At 50.3% G+C, this 19,669-nt stretch overlaps 1 pseudogene across 1 annotated transcript; it reads left to right on the top strand.

Annotated features, from left to right (window-relative positions):
• Nucleotides 1-243: 243 nt before the first annotated feature.
• On the top strand, nucleotides 244-19,059 carry LOC311119394 (synaptic vesicle glycoprotein 2B-like; annotated as a pseudogene). Its single transcript has 7 exons — nucleotides 244-252; nucleotides 2,108-2,197; nucleotides 9,004-9,117; nucleotides 13,759-13,847; nucleotides 14,522-14,676; nucleotides 15,333-15,466; nucleotides 18,837-19,059. The product of its transcript is annotated as a synaptic vesicle glycoprotein 2B-like (transcript).
• Nucleotides 19,060-19,669: the final 610 nt, after the last annotated feature.

Raw genomic sequence — 19,669 nt, forward strand, 5'->3', positions numbered from 1 at the left:
AACATAACACTAACATGTTGTTACATAGACAGTGAAGGAGGGTAGATGGAGCAGGTAACCAGTAGCAACATAACACTAACATGTTGTTACATAGACAGTGAAGGAGGGTAGATGGAGCAGGTAACCAGTAGCAACATAACACTAACATGTTGTTACATAGACAGTGAAGGAGGGTAGATGGAGCAGGTAACCAGTAGCAACATAACACTAACATGTTGTTACACAGACAGTGGAGAAGGGTAGATGGAGCAGGTAACCAGTAGCAACATAACACTAACATGTTGTTACATAGACAGTGGAGTAGGGTAGGTGGAGCAGGTAACCAGTAGCAACATAACACTAACATGTTGTTACATAGACAGTGAAGGAGGGTAGATGGAGCAGGTAACCAGTAACAACATAACACTAACATGTTGTTACATAGACAGTGAAGGAGGGTAGGTGGAGCAGGTAAAGGAGGGTAGGTGGAGCAGGTAAAGGAGGGTAGGTGGAGTTGCTCTGTAGCAGTTCCCTGTGTGTGGTGGAGTTGCTCTGTAGCAGTTCCCTGTGTGGTGGAGTTGCTCTGTAGCAGTTCCCTGTGTGTGGTGGAGTTGCTCTGTAGCAGTTCCCTGTGTGTGGTGGAGTTGCTCTGTAGCAGTTCCCTGTGTGTGGTGGAGTTGCTCTGTAGCAGTTCCCTGTGTGTGGTGGAGTTGCTCTGTAGCAGTTCCCTGTGTGTGGTGGAGTTGCTCTGTAGCAGTTCCCTGTGTGGTGGAGTTGCTCTGTAGCAGTTCCCTGTGTGGTGGAGTTGCTCTGTAGCAGTTCCCTGTGTGTGGTGGAGTTGCTCTGTAGCAGTTCCCTGTGTGTGGTGGAGTTGCTCTGTAGCAGTTCCCTGTGTGTGGTGGAGTTGCTCTGTAGCAGTTCCCTGTGTGTGGTGGAGTTGCTCTGTAGCAGTTCCCTGTGTGTGGTGGAGTTGCTCTGTAGCAGTTCCCTGTGTGTGGTGGAGTTGCTCTGTAGCAGTTCCCTGTGTGTGGTGGAGTTGCTCTGTAGCAGTTCCCTGTGTGGTGGAGTTGCTCTGTAGCAGTTCCCTGTGTGTGGTGGAGTTGCTCTGTAGCAGTTCCCTGTGTGTGGTGGAGTTGCTCTGTAGCAGTTCCCTGTGTGTGGTGGAGTTGCTCTGTAGCAGTTCCCTGTGTGTGGTGGAGTTGCTCTGTAGCAGTTCCCTGTGTGTGGTGGAGTTGCTCTGTAGCAGTTCCCTGTGTGGTGGAGTTGCTCTGTAGCAGTTCCCTGTGTGTGGTGGAGTTGCTCTGTAGCAGTTCCCTGTGTGGTGGAGTTGCTCTGTAGCAGTTCCCTGTGTGTGGTGGAGTTGCTCTGTAGCAGTTCCCTGTGTGGTGGAGTTGCTCTGTAGCAGTTCCCTGTGTGTGGTGGAGTTGCTCTGTAGCAGTTCCCTGTGTGTGGTGGAGTTGCTCTGTAGCAGTTCCCTGTGTGGTGGAGTTGCTCTGTAGCAGTTCCCTGTGTGTGGTGGAGTTTCTCTGTAGCAGTTCCCTGTGTGGTGGAGTTGCTCTGTAGCAGTTCCCTGTGTGGTGGAGTTACTCTGTAGCAGTTCCCTGTGTGGTGGAGTTGCTCTGTAGCAGTTCCCTGTGTGTGGTGGAGTTGCTCTGTAGCAGTTCCCTGTGTGTGGTGGAGTTGCTCTGTAGCAGTTCCCTGTGTGTGGTGGAGTTGCTCTGTAGCAGTTCCCTGTGTGTGGTGGAGTTGCTCTGTAGCAGTTCCCTGTGTGTGGTGGAGTTGCTCTGTAGCAGTTCCCTGTGTGTGGTGGATTTGCTCTGTAGCAGTTCCCTGTGTGGTGGAGTTGCTCTGTAGCAGTTCCCTGTGTGTGGTGGAGTTGCTCTGTAGCAGTTCCCTGTGTGTGGTGGAGTTGCTCTGTAGCAGTTCCCTGTGTGTGGTGGAGTTGCTCTGTAGCAGTTCCCTGTGTGTGGTGGAGTTGCTCTGTAGCAGTTCCCTGTGGGGACAGCCGAAGAACCCTTTTAGGTTCTAGATAGCACCTTTTTTTCTAAGAGTTTACCTTTCTATGGCATTGTATATTCCAGTAGCTGCATGTGATAGGCTGACAGCTGTTTCTGTCTGTCTCTGTCAGAATGGGAGACATGACGAGGCCTGGATGATTCTGAGGCAGGTCCATGATACCAACTGGAAGGCCAAGGGAGAACCAGAGAGGGTGTTCACCGTGAGTACAACTCTACTCTCATCTAGTACACTACAGTCATAAAGACCATAATCACTATTAGTTCTATATCAATGTGATGTTATATAATCACTATTAGTTCTATATCAATGTGATGTTATATAATCACTATTAGTTCTATATCAATGTGATGTTATATAATCACTATTAGGTCTATATCAATGTGATGTTATATAATCACTATTAGTTCTATATCAATGTGATGTTATATAATCACTATTAGTTCTATATCAATGTGATGTTATATAATCACTATTAGTTCTATATCAATGTGATGTTATATAATCACTATTAGTTCTATATCAATGTGATGTTATATAATCACTATTAGTTCTATATCAATGTGATGTTATATAATCACTATTAGTTCTTTATCAATGTGATGTTATATAATCACTATTAGTTCTATATGTCACGGACAGAAGAGGACCCAAGAGCGCAAGTTCAAATTCAGAGTTCTTTATTGAAGGTTTCAGGCGGGAAGAGGAGTGCCAGGGGTGTCAGGGGTTCCAGGGGTGCTTGGGGCTCTGGGGTTTTTCAGGGTCCTGTGGGTACCTGTGCTCCGGGGGTCACCAAATGTCCGGGGGTGTCCAGTCCAAGTGCTTAGTGTGTGTGTTCCCCAGTGATGGAGCGGCGTATCGGGCTGAGGGTGGTGAAGCGTCTGGGCACGCTCATCTGGTGGTCGGAGACCTGGGGGAACACACACACAACAGCAATATGAATGGCAGGCAGAAGTACAGATCAGGGCTGGGCAAATATCGTGGTGAGAGACAGAAGGCAGAATCGAGTTACCGGAGGGGCTGAAGATCGGAGAGTAGTCGAGGTCCAGAAGGCAGGTCGGGATAGACGGGGCAGTAGAACAAGGAGGCAGTCAAGAAAGGATCGGTATCACAAACAGGAGTCAGAGCGCAGACAGGCAGGTTACTGGTCCGGGTTTGAAGACGATCTGACAGGGCTTGGCTGAAAAACAGGGCTTGATATACTGGGAGAGGTTAGTGGGGAAATGCAGTTCAGCTGGCAGAGTAATTAGAACAGAGTGAGGCAAGGTGAGGATGGTGAGTGGGAAATGCAGTGCAGCTGGCCAGGTAACAAGAGCAGAGCAGGGCGGAGCCAGGTGGAGCTCGTTAGGCAGAGTAGGGAGAGAGTGAGCAGAGTGGCAGAGAATTGAATGCAATTAATGTTGCTACCAGGGAGAGAGAGTGCTCATGACAGGACCCCCCCTCCAAGGGACGGCCCCAGAAGTCCCAAGAACAACATCATGCCGGGAGGGTGGAGGGGAGCAGGCGGCGGGTCAGAACTCCTCCGAGCGGTCCGAGTGAATCTCCTCATCCTCAGAAGGAGCTGGAGGGTCACGGTCGGGAGACAGGACAGGCACTGAGACAGGAGCAGGGTCAGGCACAGGACAGGAAGCAGGGCGGGCAGGACGGCTAGGAACCCCTCTTGGACGGCCCCTACGGATTGCAGGCTGATCAGGATGTAGTCGGTGGAAGTCAGTGATAAGGGTCCGGTCCACTATCCTCCTGGCCGGGATCCAGGTCCTCTCCTCTGGACCATATCCCTCCCAGTCAACGAGGTACTGGAGACCCCTACCCCTTCGCCTAGAGCGGAGCAGCCGCCGGACGGTGAAGACAGGACCGCCATCTACGAGGCGCGGAGGAGGTGGCGCCGGAGCTGCAGGGACCAGGGGACTTTCATGGACCGGCTTGACCTTGGAGACGTGGAAGGTGGGGTGGACCCGCATGGAAGCGGGCAACTGAAGTCGGACCGCCGTTGGACTGATGACTTTCTGCACAGGAAAAGGACCAATGAAGCGAGGGGCCAGCTTACGTGATTCAACCCGCAGCGGCAGATCCCGGGCAGACAGCCAGACCTTCTGACCAACCCGGTAAGTAGGTGCTGGGGTCCTCCGTCGGTTGGCACCGACGGCGTAGCTGGTTCCAGACTTCAGGAGCACAGTGCGAGCCTGGGCCCAAGTGCGGCGGCAGCGGCGGGCATACGCAAGAGCAGACGGACAGGTCGCATCCGCCTCCTGGCTGGCAAACAGTGGAGGTTGATACCCGTAGACACACTGAAAGGGGGAGAGCCCGGTGGAGGAACTGGTGAGTGAATTATGGGCATATTCCACCCAGAGCAGGTGTTGAGCCCAGGCCCGGGGATTTTGGGAAGCCACACACCTCAGTGCCTTCTCCAGCTCCTGGTTCATGCGTTCAGTCTGGCCGTTTGACTGCGGGTGGAATCCAGACGATAGGCTGGCGGTGGCCCCAAGGAGATGACAGAACTCCTTCCAAAAGGTTGCTGAGAATTGCGGGCCCCGGTCTGACACTATATCCTGGGGTAGGCCATGGATACGAAACACATGTTCCAGGACCACCTGGGAGGTCTCTTTAGCAGAGGGTAGTTTGGGAAGGGGCACGAAGTGGGTCATCTTACTAAAGCGGTCAACAATGGTAAGGATGACTGTGTGTCCGTCAGAGGGCGGAAGGCCCGTAACAAAGTCCAGTGAAACGTGGGACCAGGGCCTCTTGGGTATGAGTAGGGGTTGCAGCAACCCAGCAGGAGGCTGGTTGGGGGTCTTGTTTCGGTTACAAGTGGGACAAGCTCGGATGAATTCTCGGACATCCCGTCTCATCCGCCGCCACCAGAACCGCTGGCGGACCAGATGAAGGGTGCGAGTGATGCCGGGATGACAGGCCAGACGGGATTCGTGCCCCCACTGAATCACAGGTGACCTGAGATTTGCTGGAACAAACAGACGGTTGGGGGCGCTGGTGCTTGGACCTGGCTGGTCCCGAAGAGCCTCCATGACCTGCTTCTCGATCTCCCAGGTGAGGGCCGCTACGACCAAGTGGCTGGGAAGAATGGGGGCTGTCATGGCGGTGGTCTCGTCCTTCTGAAACATCCGGGAAAGAGCATCAGGTTTGATGTTGCGAGATCCCGGGCGGTAGGAGAGCGTGAAATTGAAGCGCGTAAAGAACAGAGACCACCGCTGTTGACGGGAGTTCAGCCTCCTGGCTGTTTGGATATACTCCAGGTTCTTGTGGTCTGTCCACACTACGAATGGTTCCTTTGACCCCTCTAACCAGTGCCGCCATTCTTCAAGGGCGAGCTTGACAGCCAACAGCTCGCGGTTCCCAATGTCGTAGTTGCATTCGGCAGGGGTTAGCCGACGGGAGTAGAAGGCACAGGGGTGCATCTTGCCATCCTCAGCTGCTCTTTGAGAAAGCACTGCACCCACTCCCACGTCCGAAGCATCTACCTCCACCACAAACTGCCTTGCTGCATCTGGCATCTGGAGGATGGGAGCAGAAGTGAAACATGTCTTGAGGATATTGAAGGCCTTATCAGCAGCTGATGTCCATTGGTACGGTTGTTTAGTGCTGGTTAGCGCCGTGAGGGGTGCAGCCACTGTGCTATAGTTTCTGATGAATCTCCTATAAAAGTTGGCAAAGCCCAGGAACTGTTGCAACTTTTTCCGAGACTCAGGAACTGGCCAGGAAGTGACAGCCGACACCTTCGTGAGATCCATCTGAATGCTGCCCTCGGTCACCACATACCCCAGGAATGAAACGGTTTTGGCATGGAACTCGCACTTCTCTGCCTTCACGAAAAGAGAGTTCTCCAGCAGGCGGCGCAGGACCAACTGGACGTGGTGCGTGTGTTCTGACAGAGTCTTTGAGAATATTAAAATATCGTCAAGGTACACAAATACGAACGTATTTAGCATGTCCCTGAGGATATCATTCACTAGGGCTTGAAAAACTGCTGGGGCATTGGTGAGGCCGAAGGGCATGACGAGATATTCATAGTGGCCGGTTGGTGTGTTGAACGCTGTCTTCCATTCGTCTCCCTCCCTCATCCGCACCAGATGGTAGGCATTGCGAAGGTCCAGCTTTGTGAATACAGTGGCTCCCTGCAGCAGTTCGAAGGCAGACGAAAGTAAGGGCAGTGGGTAGCGATTCTTAACCGTGATGTCGTTCAGACCCCGGTAATCTATGCATGGACGAAGAGAACCGTCCTTCTTGCCGACAAAGAAGAATCCCGCTCCTGCGGGGGAAGATGACGGTCTAATTATCCCGGCGGCAAGAGAGTCATTAATGTAGTCCTCCATGGCCTTTCTTTCCGGGGCTGACAGTGAATACAGACGACCCTTGGGAGGTGCTGTGCCAGGCAGGAGATCAATCGCGCAGTCATAGGGTCTGTGTGGGGGTAGAGATGTCGCCTTGGATTTGTTGAACACCTCTTTCAGGCTGTGGTAACAGGCCGGAACATTGGATATGTCGGAGGTAGCGCTAGATCTTTCCCGGTGAACGGGCAGGGTGGCCCCCCTTAAACAGGTCTGGTGACAACTCCTTCCCCACTCACGGACTGTTCCTGTCTCCCAGTCGATGTGGGGGTTGTGCTGACGGAGCCACGGGTATCCAAGAATGAGTGGTTGGCCAGGTGAGTGTAGGAGGTGAAACTGGATGGACTCCTGGTGGTTTCCTGACAGCAGGATTGTCACAGGGGCGGAGATATGAGTGACAGTGCCAAGATGATGCCCATCCAGGGCTCGTGCAGGAATGGGTTGTGTCAGTTGATGATGGTTCACGCCCAGTTGCTGTGCAAGCTCAGGGTCCATGATGTTTGCTTCGGCTCCGGAATCCACAAGGGCGGCCAATGTATGAGTCTTGTCAGAAAGCTGAAGGCGGAGATGAAGCAGGGTCTTTCGGATGGAGGGAGACTGAAGGCTTGTTGAGCTCACCCGGATCTCCCCTACACCTGGTGAGCTGCGGCTTTTGCCGGACAAGTGGCGACACGGTGATTCTCGCCACCACAGTAGAGGCAAAGGTTGGAGCTTAGACGGCGCCGACGCTCCTCGGGAGTCAGAGAGGCACGGCCAATCTCCATGGGCTCAGGCTGACTGAGTTGGCTATGGGACTTGACAGGCAGGGGCTGGACAGAAGCGGTATCGACCCGAGTGCGGATGGCAGGTTGACTGAGACGGCCCTTCTCCCTCCTCCGGGTCTGTATACGGCGGTCAATGCGGACGGCAAGGTCAATGGCGGCATCAAGCGTTGAGGGCGGGTCATGGGAAACAAGCTCGTCTTTGATATAGTCCGCCAGGCTATGGAGGAAGGCTTGCACCAGTGCCTCTGGGTTAAACGAGCTTTGACTGGCCAGGGTACGAAAGTCAATGGAGAAGTCTGCCACTGTCCGATTGCCCTGACGGATGGTGAGCAGAGCTTGTGACGCTTCGGCTGTTGGCGAGCCTAGGTCAAAGACCTTTAACATCTCCTCCTCAAAGGCACTGAAGGAGGCACAGGCTGGGGTTTGCCGGTCGAATTCCGCCGTTCCCCACAACCGAGCTCGACCGGTGAGATGTGTGATGGCATACCCCACCTTGGCTCCCTCTGTTGAGAAAGTCCTGGGCTGTAGTGCAAACTGGATTCGGCAGCTGCTCAAGAATGGTCTTACTTGCTTCTGGTTGCCATCAAAACGTTCCGGGTTCCCAATCTTTGGTTCAGGAGCGTGGGGATCTGGTGGCAGCACTGCCGGGCCTGCAGCATTGGGACCTCCAGCGGAGGGATGAAGGAGTGTCGGTGGTACAGGAACAGAAGGACCAGGGGGGGGTGCAGGTGGAGTAGCCGGGTTTGAGAGTAGTTGCAGGGCTTGGGCTAGCTGTTGTTGCTGCAGTTGGAACTGTTGTTGCTGCTGGTTGAATAGCTGGAGAAGGGAAGCGATGTCGCCAGCCATCCGATTTATGTCTCCCTCAGAGCGTTCCAGTCGCTGTATGGCAGTCATCTCTGGCTCTTCTTCCATCGTGGTCAGGGAGTGCGCTGGGTCCATGATGGTCAGATCGTTCTGTCACGGACAGAAGAGGACCCAAGAGCGCAAGTTCAAATTCAGAGTTCTTTATTGAAGGTTTCAGGCGGGAAGAGGAGTGCCAGGGGTGTCAGGGGTTCCAGGGGTGCTTGGGGCTCTGGGGTTTTTCAGGGTCCTGTGGGTACCTGTGCTCCGGGGGTCACCAAATGTCCGGGGGTGTCCAGTCCAAGTGCTTAGTGTGTGTGTTCCCCAGTGATGGAGCGGCGTATCGGGCTGAGGGTGGTGAAGCGTCTGGGCACGCTCATCTGGTGGTCGGAGACCTGGGGGAACACACACACAACAGCAATATGAATGGCAGGCAGAAGTACAGATCAGGGCTGGGCAAATATCGTGGTGAGAGACAGAAGGCAGAATCGAGTTACCGGAGGGGCTGAAGATCGGAGAGTAGTCGAGGTCCAGAAGGCAGGTCGGGATAGACGGGGCAGTAGAACAAGGAGGCAGTCAAGAAAGGATCGGTATCACAAACAGGAGTCAGAGCGCAGACAGGCAGGTTACTGGTCCGGGTTTGAAGACGATCTGACAGGGCTTGGCTGAAAAACAGGGCTTGATATACTGGGAGAGGTTAGTGGGGAAATGCAGTTCAGCTGGCAGAGTAATTAGAACAGAGTGAGGCAAGGTGAGGATGGTGAGTGGGAAATGCAGTGCAGCTGGCCAGGTAACAAGAGCAGAGCAGGGCGGAGCCAGGTGGAGCTCGTTAGGCAGAGTAGGGAGAGAGTGAGCAGAGTGGCAGAGAATTGAATGCAATTAATGTTGCTACCAGGGAGAGAGAGTGCTCATGACACTATATCAATGTGATGTTATATAATCACTATTAGTTCTATATCAATGTGATGTTATATAATCACTATTAGGTCTATATCAATGTGATGTTATATAATCACTATTAGGTCTATATCAATGTGATGTTATATAATCCCTCCTGTCAGGTGTCCAACATCGCGACTCCTAAGACCCAGGAGGATGAGTTCATTGAGATCCAGAGTGACACTGGAACAGCCTTCCAGCGCTGGACCGTCAGACACACCAACCTGCTCAAACAGGTAACATATAGTAGTGAATTCAGGGGGGAGCCCCGACCGGGAGTCGGATCGGTGTCCAGCGACAGTCAACCCAACCCCTTAGCCATTACCCCAAGAGATCCTCAGTCAACCCAACCCCTTAGCCATTACCCCAAGAGATCCTCAGTCAACCCAACCCCTTAGCCATTACCCCAAGAGATCCTCAGTCAACCCAACCCCTTAGCCATTACCCCAAGAGAGACTCAGTCAACCCAACCCCTTAGCCATTACCCCAAGAGATCTCAGTCAACCCAACCCCTTAGCCATTACCCCAAGAGATCCTCAGTCAACCCAACCCCTTAGCCATTACCCCAAGAGACCCTCAGTCAACCCAACCCCTTAGCCATTACCCCAAGAGATCCTCAGTCAACCCAACCCCTTAGCCATTACCCCAAGAGATCCTCAGTTAACCCAACCCCTTAGCCATTACCCCAAGAGATCCTCAGTCAACCCAACCCCTTAGCCATTACCCCAAGATATCCTCAGTCAACCCAACCCCTTAGCCATTACCCCAAGATATCCTCAGTCAACCCAACCCCTTAGCCATTACCCCAAGAGATCCTCAGTCAACCCAACCCCTTAGCCATTACCCCAAGAGATCCTCAGTCAACCCAACCCCTTAGCCATTACCCCAAGAGATTCTCAGTCAACCCAACCCCTTAGCCATTACCCCAAGAGATCCTCAGTCAACCCAACCCCTTAGCCATTACCCCAAGAGATCCTCAGTCAACCCAACCCCTTAGCTATTACCCCAAGAGATACTCAGTCAACCCAACCCCTTAGCCATTACCCCAAGAGATCCTCAGTCAACCCAACCCCTTAGCCATTACCCCAAGAGATCCTCAGTCAACCCAACCCCTTAGCCATTACCCCAAGAGATCCTCAGTCAACCCAACCCCTTAGCCATTACCCCAAGAGATTCTCAGTCAACCCAACCCCTTAGCCATTACCCCAAGAGATCCTCAGTCAACCCAACCCCTTAGCCATTACCCCAAGAGATCCTCAGTCAACCCAACCCCTTAGCCATTACCCCAAGAGATCCTCAGTCAACCCAACCCCTTAGCTATTACCCCAAGAGATCCTCAGTCAACCCAACCCCTTAGCCATTACCCCAAGAGATCCTCAGTCAACCCAACCCCTTAGCCATTACCCCAAGAGATCCTCAGTCAACCCAACCCCTTAGCCATTACCCCAAGAGATCCTCAGTCAACCCAACCCCTTAGCCATTACCCCCATTTATCCTCAGAGTTCGTACTGCTTGGTGACCTAAATTGGGATATGCTTAGTACCCCGGCCATCCTACAATCCAAACTAGATGCCCTCAACCTCACGCAAATTATCAACGAACCTACCAGGTACAACCCTAAATCCGTAAACATGGGTACCCTCATAGATATCATCCTGACTAACATACCCTCTAAATACACCTCAGCTGTCTTCAACCAGGATCTCAGCGATCACTGCCTTATTGCCTGCGTCCGTAACGGGTCCGCGGTCAAACGACCACCCCTCATCACTGTCAAACGCTCCCTAAAACACTTTAGCGAGCAGGCCTTCCTAATTGACCTGGCCCAGGTATCCTGGATGGATATAGATCTCATTCCGTCAGTAGAGGATGCCTGGTTGTTCCTTAAAAGTAATTTCCTCTCAATCTTAAATAAACATGCCCCATTCAAAAAATACAGAACTAAGAACCGATATAGCCCCTGGTTCTCCTCAGACTTGACTGCCCTTGACCAGCACAAAAACATCCTGTGGCGTACTGCATTAGCATCAAATAGCCCCCGCGATATGCAACTTTTCAGGGAAGTTAGGAACCAATATACACAAGCAGTCAGGAAAGCAAAGGCAAACTTTTTCAAACAGAAATTTGCATCCTGTAGCACTAACTCCAAAAAGTTTTGGGACACTGTAAAGTCCATGGAGAATAAGAGCACTTCCTCCCAGTTGCCCACTGCACTGAGGCTAGGAAACACTATCACCACCGATAAATCTACAATAATCGAGAATTTCAACAAGCATTTTGCTACAGCTGGCCATGCTTTCCATCTGGCTACCACTACCCCGGCCACCAACTCTGCACCCTCCGCTGAAACTTGCCCATGCCCCCCCCCCCGCTTCTCCTTCACACAAATTCAGACAGCTGACATTTTGAAAGAGCTGCAAAATCTGGACCCCTACAAATCAGCTGGGCTAGACAATCTGGACCCTTTCTTTCTAAAACTAGCCGCCGAAATTGTCGCAACCCCTATTACTAGTCTGTTCAACCTCTCTTTCATAACGTCTGAGATCCCCAGAGATTGGAAAGCTGCCGCGGTCATCCCCCTCTTCAAAGGGGGTGACACTCTAGATCCAAACTGCTACAGACCTATATCCATCCTGCCCTGCCTTTCGAAAGTATTTGAAAGCCAAGTTAACAAACAGATCACCGACCATTTCGAATACCACCGTACCTTCTCCGCTATGCAATCCGGTTTCCGAGCTGGTCATGGGTGCACTTCAGCCACGCTCAAGGACCTAAACGATATTATAACCGCGATTGATAATAGACAGTACTGTGCAGCCGTCTTCATCGACCTGGCCAAGGCTTTCGACTCTGTCAACCACCGCATTCTTATTGGCAGACTAAATAGCCTTGGTTTCTCAAATGACTGCCTCGCCTGGTTCACCAACTACTTCTCAGATAGAGTTCAGTGTGTCAAATCGGAGGGCCTGTTGTCTGGACCTATGGCAGTCTCTATGGGGGTGCCACAGGGTTCAATTCTTGGGCCGACACTTTTCTCCGTGTATATCAATGATGTCGCTCTTGCTGCTGGTGACTCTCAGATCCACCTCTACGCAGACGACACCATTTTGTATACATCTGGCCCTTCATTGGACACTGTGTTAACAAACCTCCAAACGAGCTTCAATGCCATACAACACTCCTTCAGTAGCCTCCAACTGCTCTTAAACACTAGTAAAACTAAATGCATGCTTTTCAATCGAACGCTGCTGGCACCCGCCCACCCGACTAGAATCACCACTCTTGACGGGTCTGACCTAGAGTATGTGGACAACTACAAATACCTAGGTGTCTGGTTAGACTGTAAACTCTCCTTCCAGACTCACATAAAGAATCTCCAATCCAAAGTTAAATCTAGAATCGGCTTCCTATTTCGCAACAAAGCCTCCTTCACTCATGCTGCCAAACATGCCCTCGTAAAACTGACTATCCTACCGATCCTTGACTTCGGCGATGTCATTTACAAAATAGCCTCCAACACTCTACTCAGCAAATTGGATGTAGTCTATCACAGTGCCATCCGTTTTGTCTCCAAAGCCCCATACACTACCCACCATTGTGACCTGTACGCTCTTGTTGGCTGGTCCTCACTACATATTCGTCGCCAAACCCACGGGCTCCAGGCCATCTATAAATCACTGCTAGGCAAATCCCCGCCTTATCTTAGCTCATTGGTCACCATAGCAGCACCCACCCGTAGTCTGCGCTCCAGCAGGTATATCTCACTGGTCATTCCCAAAGCCAACACCTCCTTTGGCCGCCATTCCTTCCAGTTCTCTGCTGCCAATGACTGAAACAAATTGCAAAAATCTCTGAAGCTGGAGACTCTTATCTCCCTCACTAACTTTAAGCATCAGTTGTCAGAGCACCTTACCGATCACTGCACCTGTACACAGCCCATCTGAAATTAGCCCACCCAACTACCTCATCCCTATATTGTTATTTATTTTGCTCTTTGCACCCCAGTATCTCTATTTGCACATAATCTCTTGCACATCTAGCATTCCAGTGTTAATACTATTGTAATTATTTTGCACTATAGCCTATTTATTGCCTTACCTCCATAACTTGCTACATTTGCACACACTGTATATATATTTTCTGTTGTATTTTTGACTTTATGTTTTTTACCCCATATGTAACTCTGTGTTTTTTTATTGCACTGCTTTGCTTTATCTTGGCCAGGTCGCAGTTGTAAATGAGAACTTGTTCTCAACTGGCTTACCTGGTTAAATAAAGGTGAAATAAAATTTAAAAAAAAAAAAAAGAAAAAAAAAAAAAATACCCCAAGAGATCCTAACCCCTATTAGGACACTAGGTGTTGAATTCAGATTGCTACAATACATATTCTTGACATGATTCAAAATGTTCTAAAGTTTTTGAAAACCGTCAATAGCACTGCTCATAAGACAGTTGAAAACCGTCAATAGCACTGCTCATAAGAGTGTTGAAAACCGTCAATAGCACTGCTCATAAGACAGTTGAAAACTGTCAATAGCACTGCTCATAAGAGTGTTGAAAACCGTCAATAGCACTGCTCATAAGACAGTTGAAAACTGTCAATAGCACTGCTCATAAGACAGTTGAAAACTGTCAATAGCACTGCTCATAAGACAGTTGAAAACTGTCAATAACACTGCTCATAAGAGTGTTGAAAACTGTCAATAGCACTGCTCATAAGACAGTTGAAAACTGTCAATAGCACTGCTCATAAGAGTGTTGAAAACCGTCAATAGCACTGCTCATAAGAGTGTTGAAAACCGTCAATAGCACTGCTCATAAGAGTGTATCTGAACCAGGAGGATGACTTGTTGGTGCTGTTGCCTCCATGTTTCCAGGTAATGCAGAACGTGATGTCCCTGGCAGCACCAGACCTCAGACTGCAGGGTCTGTTCCTGGCTATCGTCTGGTTCACCATGGCCTTCAGGTAAACAAACAGTACTAACCTTTTGTTGTGAGTATATTCAACAACCCCCCCTGTTATTCCATCAGGTGATCCTAAACCAATACAGGAGATATTCAATCCAGTCAAAGCAATCCAGATCACGAACGTCTGCATATCTAAAACTTAAACATGATAGCTTGCTACCACTAAAGAGCACTGTTCAGTCTCTATGGATGTGTCAATCATGATGGATGACTGTTCCTTCTGTGTCCCAGCTACCACGGGCTGTCGGTGTGGTGGATGACTGTTCCTTCTGTGTCCCAGCTACCACGGGCTGTCGGTGTGATGGATGACTGTTCCTTCTGTGTTTCAGCTACCACAGGCTGTCGGTGTGATGGATGACTGTTCCTTCTGTGTTTCAGCTACCACGGGCTGTCGGTGTGATAGATGACTGTTCCTTCTGTGTCCCAGCTACCACGGGCTGTCGGTGTGATAGATGACTGTTCCTTCTGTGTTTCAGCTACCACGGGCTGTCGGTGTGATGGATGACTGTTCCTTCTGTGTTTCAGCTACCACGGGCTGTCGGTGTGATGGATGACTGTTCCTTCTGTGTTTCAGCTACCAGGGGCTGTCGGTGTGATAGATGACTGTTCCTTCTGTGTTTCAGCTACCACGGGCTGTCGGTGTGATAGATGACTGTTCCTTCTGTGTTTCAGCTACCACGGGCTGTCGGTGTGGTTCCCAAGTACATGCAATATGAGGAGTACGAGTCCAAGGTGAGACTCTTCCATCAAGAACGAGTCGAGCGATTCCACTTCAACTTCTCCCTGGTCAACCAGGTCCACAAAGAGGGAGAATACATCCACGACAAGTATGTCACAGGGATGACAATATGGGATATTATGACTGGACAACTAGTATGTCACAGTGATGACAATATGGGATATTATGACTGGACAACTAGTATGTCACAGTGATGACAATATGGGATATTATGACTGGACAACTAGTATGACACAGTGATGACAATATGGGATATTATGACTGGACAACTAGTATGTCACAGTGATGACAATATGGGATATTATGACTGGACAACTAGTATGTCACAGTGATGACAATATGGGATATTATGACTGGACAACTAGTATGACACAGTGATGACAATATGGGATATTATGACTGGACAACTAGTATGTCACAGTGATGACAATATGGGATATTATGACTGGACAACTAGTATGTCACAGTGATGACAATATGGGATATTATGACTGGACAACTAGTATGACACAGTGATGACAATATGGGATATTATGACTGGACAACTAGTATGTCACAGTGATGACAATATGGGATATTATGACTGGACAACTAGTATGTCACAGTGATGACAATATGGGATATTATGACTGGACAACTAGTATGGCACAGTGATGACAATATGGGATATTATGACTGGACAACTAGTATGTCACAGTGATGTCAGATGTCTTTACTGAAGCAGGGTTGTTCTCTCTTATCTAGGTTCATGAATATAGAGATCAAGTCTGTGAAGTTTGAAGATTCCCTGTTTGAGAACTGTTACTTTGAGGACATCAGGTCGACCAACACGTACTTTGAGAACTGCACCATCAAGAACACAGTCTTCTATAACACAGGTAGGTGACACAGGTAGGGTCTCAGGAGGACCGCCACAGGTAGGCTCTCAGGAGGACCGCCACAGGTAGGCTCTCAGGAGGACCGCCACAGGTAGGCTCTCAGGAGGACCGCCACAGGTAGGCTCTCAGGAGAACCGCCACAGGTAGGTGGCACAGGTAGGCTCTCATGAAGACCGCCACAGGTAGGTGACACAGGTAGGCTCTCATGAGGACCGCCACAGGTAGGTGACACAGGTAGGCTCTCAGGAGGACCGCCACAGGTAGGTGACACAGGTAGGCTCTCAGGAGGACCGCCACAGGTAGGCTCTCAGGAGGACCGCCACAGGTAGGCTCTCAGGAGAACCGCCACAGGTAGGTGGCACAGGTAGGCTCTCAGGAGGACCGCCACAGGTAGGCTCTCAGGAGGACCGCCACAGGTAGGCTCTCAGGAGAACCGCCACAGGTAGGTGACACAGGTAGGCTCTCATGAGGACCGCCACAGGTAGGTGGCACAGGTAGGCTCTCAGGAGGACCGCCACAGGTAGGCTCTCAGGAGGACCGCCACAGGTAGGTGACACAGGTAGGCTCTCATGAGGACCGCCACAGGTAGGTGACACAGGTAGGCTCTCAGGAGGACCGCCACAGGTAGGTGACACAGGTAGGCTCTCAGGAGGACCGCCACAGGTAGGCTCTCAGGAGGACCGCCACAGGTAGGCTCTCAGGAGGACCGCCACAGGTAGGTGACACAGGTAGGCTCTCAGGAGGACCGCCACAGGTAGGTGACACAGGTAGGCTCTCAGGAGGACCGCCACAGGTAGGTGACACAGGTAGGCTCTCATGAGGACCGCCACAGGTAGGTGACACAGGTAGGCTCTCATGAGGACCGCCACAGGTAGGTGACACAGGTAGGCTCTCATGAGGACCGCCACAGGTATGCTCTCATGAGGACCGCCACAGGTAGGTGACACAGGTAGGCTCTCATGAGGACCGCTACAGGTAGGCTCTCATGAGGACCGCCACAGGTAGGCTCTCAGGAGGACCGCCACAGGTAGGCTCTCAGGAGAACCGCCACAGGTAGGTGACACAGGTAGGCTCTCAGGAGGACCGCCACAGGTAGGTGACACAGGTAGGCTCTCAGGAGGACCGCCACAGGTAGGCTCTCAGGAGGACCGCCACAGGTAGGTGACACAGGTAGGCTCTCAGGAGGACCGCCACAGGTAGGCTCTCAGGAGGACCGCCACAGGTAGGTGACACAGGTAGGCTCTCATGAGGACCGCCACAGGTAGGTGACACAGGTAGGCTCTCATGAGGACCGCCACAGGTATGCTCTCATGAGGACCGCCACAGGTAGGTGACACAGGTAGGCTCTCATGAGGACCGCTACAGGTAGGCTCTCATGAGGACCGCTACAGGTAGGTGTCATACATTTACATTTACGTCATTTAGCAGACACTCTTATCCAGAGCCACTTACAAATTGGTGCATTCACCTTATGATAGCCAGTGGGACAACCACTTTTTTTCGTGGGGGTGGGGTAAGGGGGGGGGGGTATAAGGATTACTTTTATCCTATCCCAGGTATTCCTTAAAGAGGTAGGGTTTCAAGTGTCTCCGGAAGGTGGTCAGTGACTCCGCTGTCCTGGCGTCGTGAGGGAGCTTGTTCCACCATTGGGGTGGCAGAGCAGCGAACAGTTTTGACTGGGCTGAGCGGGAACTGTGCTTCCGCAGAGGTATCATATCTGATATCACATATCTGATGTGGAACCCCTGTGCAAGGATTCTCACAAATCAATCAATTAGTCCCTGATTCCATAGAGGGACGAGACATGTCCCCCTTGCTGTTCACCTTAGCCGTTGAACCTCTTTCTGAGACTATCCGGATGTGTGAGGTGCATTATGTATGTGATGTACAGTGCATTCGGAAAGTATTCAGACCCCTTGACTTTTTCCACATTATGTTATGTTACGGCCTTATTCTAAAATGGCTTAAATAAAAAAAGAATCCTCATCAGTCTACACACAATACCTCATGATGACAAAGCGGAAACAGGTTTTTATTCATTTACATAAGAATTCCGATCCTTTGCTAGGAGACTCTAAATTGAGCTCAGGTGCATTCTGTTTCCATTGATCATCCTTGAAATGTTTCTACAACTTGATTGGAGTCCACCTGTGGAAAATTCAACTGATTGGACATGATTTGGAAAGGCACACACCTGTCTATATAAGGTCCCAAAGTTGACAGTGCATGTCAGATCAAAAACCAAGCCATGAGGTTAAAGGAATTGTCCGCAGAGCTCAGAAACATGATTGTGTCGAGGCACAGATCTGGGGAAGGGTACCAAAACATTTCTGCAGCATTGAAGGTCCCCAAGAACACAGTGGCCTCCATCATTCTTAAATGGAAGAAGTTTGGAACCACCAAGACACTTCCTAGAGCTGGCTGCCCGGCCAAACTGAGCAATCGGGGGAGAAGGACCTTGGTCAGGGAGGTGACAAAGAACCCGATGCTCACTCTGACAGAGCTCCAGAGTTCCTCTATGGAGATGGGAGAACCTTCCAGAAGGACAACAATCTCTGCAGCACTCCACCAATCAGGCCTTTATGGTAGAGTGGCCAGACAGAAGCCACTCCTCAGTAAAAGGCACATTACAGACCGCTTGGAGTTTGCCACAAGGCACCTAAAGACTCTCAGACCATGAAAAACAAAATTCTCTAGTCTGATGAAACCAAGATTGAACTCTTTGGCCTGAATGCCAAGCGTCACGTCTGGAGGAAACCAGCCACCATCCCTACGGGATGCCAAGAGTGTGCAAAGCTGTCATCAAGGCAAAGAGTGGATATTTGAAGAATCTCAAATATAAAATAAATGTTGATTTGTTTAACACTTTTTTGGTTACTACATGTTTCCATATGTGTTATTTCAGAGTTTTGATGTCTTCACTATTATTCTACAATGTAAAAAGTTGATCAAATAAAGAAAAACCTTTGAATGAGTAGGTGTGTCCAAACCTTTGACTGGTACTGTATATTTTCTTAATTAATTCCTTAGGTTTGTGTGTTTTAGGTATATGTTGTGAAATTGTTAGATATTACTTGTTAGATATTACTGCACTGTCGGAGCTAGAAGCACAAGCATTTCGCTACACCCACTATAACATCTGCTAAACACGGGTATGTGACCAATACAATTTGATTTGATTTAGATTGATGAGGGGATAAAACTATTTAATCAATTTTAGAATAAGGCTGTAACGTAACAAAATGTGGAAAAAGTTAAGGGGTCTGAATACTTTTCGAATGCACTGTATATGTGATGTGGACATTGAACAGACCACTCACAGATCCCCTATGATCTCATTTTGGATTTTCCTTGTCTCTGTGATTGGCAGACCTTTGGGAAGACTCCAAGTTTAAAGACTGTCGGATGGAGAATGCAACGTTCCTCCATCCGAAGAAAGGCTGCCATCTAAACTTCCAGGAGGAGAATGACATGGTCATCTACATGGTCAGCTTTCTGGGGAGCCTAGCAACCCTGCCGGGCAACATCCTGTCAGCCCTCTTCATGGACAAGATAGGAAGGATAAAGATTATAGGTGAGGGAAGTGAGGACACGTACGTGGCTCCATGGGAAGTAGTTAATGGTACAAAACAAACTGAACATATGTCAGCAGCTCTGATATCATTCTCTCTCTGTCTCCCCTCTGTCTCTCTCTGTCTCTCTCTCTCTCTCTCTCTCTCTCTCTCTCCCTCCCTCCTCTCTCTCTCTCTCTCTCTCTCTCTCTCCCTCTCTCTCTCTCTCTCTCTCTCTGTCTCTCTCTCTGTCTCCCCTCTGTCTCTCTCTCTCTCTCTGTCTCCCCTCTGTCTCGCTCTCCCTCTCTCTGTCTCTCTCTCTCCCTCTCTCTCTCTCTCTCTCTCCCTCTCTCTCTCTCTCTCTCTCTCTCTCTCTCTCTCTCTCTCTCTCTCTCTCTCTCTCTCTCTCTCTCTCTCTGTCTCCCCTCTGTCTCTCTCTCTCTCTCCCTCTCTCTCTCTCCCTCTCTCTGTCTCTCTCTCTCCCTCTCTCTGTCTCTCTCTCTCCCTCTCCCTCTCTCTGTCTCTCTCTCTCTCTCTCTCTCTCTCTCTCTCTCTCTCTCTCTCTCTCTCTCTCTCTCTCTCTCTCTCTCTCTCTCTCTCTCTCTCCCTCTCTCTCTCTCTCTCTGTCTCCCCCCCCTCTCCCCCCCCTCCA

The sequence above is a fragment of the Coregonus lavaretus genome (genome assembly GCF_964263955.1).
Source record: "Coregonus lavaretus genome assembly, contig: HAP1_SCAFFOLD_3142, whole genome shotgun sequence".
NCBI classification, from domain to species: Eukaryota; Metazoa; Chordata; class Actinopteri; order Salmoniformes; family Salmonidae; genus Coregonus; species Coregonus lavaretus.